Genomic DNA, 5,784 nt, shown 5'->3' with positions numbered 1-5,784 from the left:
ACATATATATATATATTTAAGGCTTAATTGTGCCAAATGTGATGGAAGCAGCAAGGACATCAGCACCAGCATGGCAGAGGGCAGGAGCCATTCAGTGCCCAGCACGTGGGTGCTGCTGCTGGGGACGTGGCACAGGGCTCTTTGGGACAGCTGTGCCACCTCAGGGCAGTTGTAAGAGGAGGGTGGGTGGCTTTCTGCTGTGTTTTATTCTTTACATTTCACGTCCTACCAGCTGGGAGACATCCACAGAAGCCTTCCACTGAGGCTTTGCCTGGGGTCTTGCAGGAGCAGAAATAGCTGAGTTCAGCCCCAATCTGTTGTGATGAAGACAAGAGTTGGCCAACAGAAAGGGCAAGTCATCCTAACGCGCCCAGGCTGCTGTCCTCCTCGGTTATCTCTGTGTGCCTAATCCTGGCTGCTACTGCCCTGCAGAGCACACACAGCTCCCCTCCACAGGTCATACTGCTGCCTTTTGGGCCACTGCCGTTTTTAAGAACCTCCACTTCCTTAGCCAGTGTTCTGACAACACTTTGATTTTCTTCCCTGTTTTTTGTACAAACCCTTCAAGACATCAGTAAAGAGAGACACCATGGAATTATTATTAGATACTGTCATCCACCCTTCCCTTCCCCCCCAAAAGCTTCAGGGCACAGAGAGCAATTACTCCACCCAGGAGACCCCAAAATGTTTAATTTCTTCCAGTGTTACTTCAGTGCCTGGAAATCCAAGAAAATTTCTTTTTTTAAATGAAAAGTCATAGAACAAGTCAGATTTTAGGGCCATTGGGCAAAGGAGGAGGAGGACTGGGCAAGAAGTCACCCGCAGAAACACCCAGGAAGCAAAGCAAGCTGCACAAAGGCCTCTCCCAGGCAAGTGGGGCACACATCTGGGTCTGCCCCACACAGATGGCTGTGCTCACACCTCTGCCAGCAGCTCTCAGAGAGGTGCACTTGAATCTGGCAAGACTTTGAAGATCCAGCTTCTTAGACCAAGAAGCTGACAGCTTTACATTTACAGCTTTCCCCCTACCCCACCCAGATTGCAGGCAAAGACAATTAGAAGGGATAAAATCAGATGTTTCTTTAAAAGAAAGCATTATTAGGCTTATGGAGCACTGCTTTGTCAGAATGAGCTGCAAGGGACCAACAGGGTTCATGGGTGGATTATGTGTTTAGAGGGATAAAGAAAATCCACAGCCACAGTTCTTAGCAAGGGAAACTGCAAGGGTATAAGGAGAGGAGGAGGGAGGAGGCTGCGGTGCAGGCAGGAAGCTGTAATTGCCTGCTGTCACATCACCTGGAACTGTGTGCAACATCACTTACTGGTTATTTTGGGAGACAAGACACTGAATATGATGGACATGCTTCTGCTTTTGCTACCTGCAGAGAGGCTTGGCAGAAAGACCGGGGTTGGGAGATCTGTTCCCAGCACCTTTTCAGTTCAGGAAGCTTTGGCAATGTCATAAGAAATAACGATCAGCCCAGCTGCTAGAACAGAACAACACAGCGAGCCCCTGTACTCCAGGTTAATCAAAGTGAACTTGTACATTTCTCACCCATCATGAATTTTCTGTCCTTAAAACCAGCTCTCAGCCACCAGCCTGCAGATATTTTCCACCTACCACTTCCCATGTTGGTTCTCCCCATCGCAGCCTGCCATTTGCTCTGTGGGCAGCTGCCCAGCAGCGATGTCCCAGCAAGGGCTGGGGACAGAGCTGCAGGATGGATCAGTGCAACACCGGGCGTGCTGCAACATTTTGAACATTGGAACAATTTTGTTCCTGACAGCAACACATCCAGCAGCTCCTGAGAACCATGACAGTGGCTTTTAGGAGCTCCTGTTCTCCCGCGTACCCTCACAGCTTTAGGTCTTGGGCTGAAACCGAAGGCAATAATCACCACGGTCACTGGTACAGGCAGATGATGCACGGGTGCTTGGCTGCATGCAGCTGGCCCCTGCAAATGAGACCATTACATTAACTGCTCTGCTGCTTTGGCACCTCAAACTAATTTTGTGTTTGTTTGGGCCATGGGTATTTTAACCTACAGTAACAAACTTTTGCCAACCCAAGGCAGCTTAATAGCCAAAACTGCTGATTAAAATTTTGAGTTGTCCCAGAATGATGGAACAGCTCCTGTCTACAATATATTAAGCTTCTGGCATTCAAATGTATATGCAGTGTAAGCTTCCTTTAGGAGGAAAAACAGGTTTCCTTTCTCACATCCAAAGCAGAGCTCTGCAGAGCAGGCTTCTCCTAAACACTGGCTTAACTGGACAACCCATGTCAGCAGGCAGATGCATGCCCATTTAGCAGTGGCCACAGCTGTGCAGCACAGGGGATTTCCTGGGCACACTGGGACTTTCTGAAGGACCCCGAAGCAAGCATATTTCCAGTGGAAACTGCACCAGGGAGTTCTGTGCCATCAACTCAGTGCCCAGTCCAGCTCTTGTGCCTGGCCTTTGCTGGGGACACACCAGGCATCCCCCCAACATCCCATGGAGGTGCTCTTTGGTACCTTGCACTCAGGTGCACTTGGTAGGAGCCTAAATAAACTCTTGTCACTGCAGACCTCAATAAATCTTCATTACCATTTGCTTCAGCTGTTGCCAAACATTTCTCCTCTCCCTGAGGGTTCCCAAAGTGGCCATAACTCCTTGCTGAGTCAAGGAGTTAATGTTTTATAGCAGATGGATACATTCAGTTTATCCTTTATTTCTCAGCCTCAAGTCTTTAGGCAAACACAGTCATTTTATGCAGGAGGAAAAGCTGACCAAAGATAAGAGCTGGGGCCATTTCTCAGAAGAGGCAAAGCCCAGCCAGGCTCAGCATGGGGCAGAGCAGGGAGGAGGACCCAGGGACCAGGCCAGGAGCAGACCCTTTGCCACAGTGCTGGCACACAGCAGCTCTGCTGCCTGCAACCCCCCCCGCTTCTGCAGAGGCACCCGCAGAGCCTCCCCCGCTCACCTTTATCTGGAGAAGCTGGCATTTAATTTCACATCGCTCTTAATCCTCTTACTCCTCCAGGCTTCACAAGGGCAGGTTTGGAGCTGTTTTTAGCTATATCATAACAGCAAGGAGAAATGAGGGCTTTAGGCTTTGCTGTTGGACTCAGGTTTTGTCCCCCCGGAGCAGTCCCATTGGGGGCACAGCCCCCAGCTCGCCCTGGCCGAGCAGCACCAGCAAGAGGGCTGCAGGAACCGAGCCCATGTAGCCGCCGAGCACCTTCAGCTACACTCCATTAGTGCAGAACAGTTCTTACACCGCCCCAATTGTCTTCCTTTGGAAGAGACTGCGTGAAATGTTGTGAAATACTAGTACTATGAATTATTATCCCAGAAAGGTGTATACATTCGTAAACTCACTTTGCTTGAAAAGAGTGAGACAAGCAGGAGATGTTGGGTAATTTATAACATTTGCTCTGCACTGCTGCTCCTCCCCAGCCACACCAATGCTATCACTCAAGGATTTGGGTTCTGCACTGGGAAAATGCTTAGCTTGAAGTCCTTCAGTTCTGTTGTGCAGGCTACAATAGGGCTTTTAAAGCTGAAGAACAATTTGGAAAGCATACAAACCCCCTCCTGATAATATCATATCCCTGAGAGGAAACTGCATTTATACCTGTTTTGATATACAGGCTAATTAAGAATTGCCAACAGAACTGGAGAATTTGCATCAAAATGTTGTTTCCATCATGATAAATAAGGCTCTCGTAGCTATATTCTACCTAGAGGACAATCTCATGCCATTTATAGTCACTGTGCATATGACTTTAAGCAATAGTCACTCAGCTATAGAAAATTCATTTGTTTCTCTTAAGAAGATTTTATCACATGCTGAGGATCAATCACATGTCTGTAACTCAGACAAAAAAAACTACTTGCTTATAGGTGACTTCTCTTGATAGCTATTTCATGTAGTACTGCAAAAGCTGTTACTGAAGAACAGCTATTGTTTGCATCCTACAAACCCAAGAACTTATCAAGAGCAGCCTCTAGTTCCTAGCTGCCACAGATGTTTCCAAGCTCCCTTTCACTGGTTAACTGCATATCCTTAGATGCCTCATCATACTGCTTTAAAGTTTCATTTCCTCTAGAAGATGTCTTGGATTTTGCAGGTGGACCTGGCACTGATTACTGTGGCACACTGCAGAAAACAAATAACCTAAGTCCCAAGCCCAGCCTGACCTAGCAGGTAAGTTTAGCTTAAAGAGTTCCATCATTTCCAGATTTTGCTGACCACTATTTATACAATGCAGCAATTTAAGGTCTCCATTTCTGGGAGAAAGCAATTCACTGTCAGGGCAAAGCTGGCCTCACCTCCAGGCTCTGCAAGGGCTTTTCCTTTCCCAGAGCAAACAGCATGGCAGCTCTGTTTGCTTTCTCTCCCACTCACAAAATTGAATTATTATCCCTGCAGTGATATTCTTAAAGTTAAGAACAAATAAGTGTAGGAATGTTACAGAAAATGTGTCCACTTAGAAGTCGACAGAATAGCACAATATTTAAAGCTGTCTTAACAGTTCCTCCATCTCTGCAGCAAGATTTTTCATTTCATTAGCACTAAGTGCACTCATCAAGCAGTTATTTTAAAGCAGGATCCTGTATAAAAACCAGAAGGAGCCCCCATGTCAGGCCATGTGCTGTGGGGCACCCCCTGAGCTGAACACATCAGTGTCCTGCACTGTCCCCAAAGCAGGACAGCAGCAAAGCCAAACCAGCACCCCCACTTCCGCAAATCAAGCTGCAAGAGGCTAGAATTGGGATTTATTGCAACATACAGACATTTCTTCAATACTTTAAGTCAATGACCTTAGTGTTGGTTTTGAGCTATTGTTCAATTTGCACTCATTGCAATTTAAAACTCACCACAACAATTAATCATCAGCCCAGAACATTGCAGGGCTGCACTAACAGGGATATGGAGATTAATTAGCAGAGACTGAGCACACTGTTCAGAAGCCCAGACCATCAGAGCTGCTGCACCCCAAGCCCCGCCTGCACCCCACTGACCTGCTGGAGGAGCACACAGCTCCTTCTAGGAGCTGCTCTGCACACACACAATGAGTTGGATGAAGATGGGGCTGGAGTCCTCAAATACAAACCCCCACAGACCAGGATTCATCCCTTACTAACTGGGAGCCCCCACCCAGCCCACTTTTATGCAGCACTGGGAAGCATTTCAGCTGCGGCTCACAGGTGTCCTTCCTCCTGGCTGTTATGACACCTGTTTAAAAGGGAGATTTAAAAAAAAAAAAAAAAAGGGAGATGTGTAGCATTAGCATTAATTGCAGTTTTCCTCTTCTGCTCATTTCTGGATTTGTTATTCTTTATTGAGAGAAAAAAAAAAAAAAGAGCACATTCAGAAGGATGAAGTTATTGTTTGTGTAACTCCAAATAAATACTCTTGACAATGCACCTGTCAGAGATTTCTCAGGCCTGTTTTCTCTGAGCTAATAACTCAAACAATGAGTTGTGAGACAGTGACTTTTTTTTTTTTTTTTTAAAGGTCATTTTAATAAAGTTGTCATTGAGATTTATACTTGCAGGTTAAAAGCACACTACTGATTTCCTCCAGCTGCAGAGGGATCCCCTCCTGCTGCCATGGCGTGGGCACTTCCCCGGCGAGCAGCTCGAGGGGACGCGCGCTGTCCTCCCTCAAAGCAACCCAGCTGGCGGTTCGGGATTGCTGGATGGAGGAGGGAAGCATAAGCTCCTCAGTGGTTACAGTGGGTGCAACGAGTGGGTGTTTTGGGGCTAAAATATGCTCCTGTTGGCACCGCTCCG

General features: G+C 47.1%; 1 long non-coding RNA gene across 1 annotated transcript; it reads right to left on the bottom strand.

Annotated features, from left to right (window-relative positions):
* Positions 1–329: 329 nt before the first annotated feature.
* Positions 330–5,116, bottom strand: LOC121058247. Its single transcript, XR_005814129.1, has 3 exons — positions 5,011–5,116; positions 2,966–3,058; positions 330–1,955 (listed from the first exon to the last, which is right to left on the bottom strand). It is a non-coding gene; the product is annotated as an uncharacterized LOC121058247 (long non-coding RNA).
* Between the last annotated feature and the right edge of the window lie 668 nt (positions 5,117–5,784).

Source organism: Cygnus olor, chromosome 21, assembly GCF_009769625.2.
Source record: "Cygnus olor isolate bCygOlo1 chromosome 21, bCygOlo1.pri.v2, whole genome shotgun sequence".
Taxonomy (NCBI): Eukaryota; Metazoa; Chordata; class Aves; order Anseriformes; family Anatidae; genus Cygnus; species Cygnus olor.
This window is presented reverse-complemented; position numbering and strand designations above follow the sequence as displayed.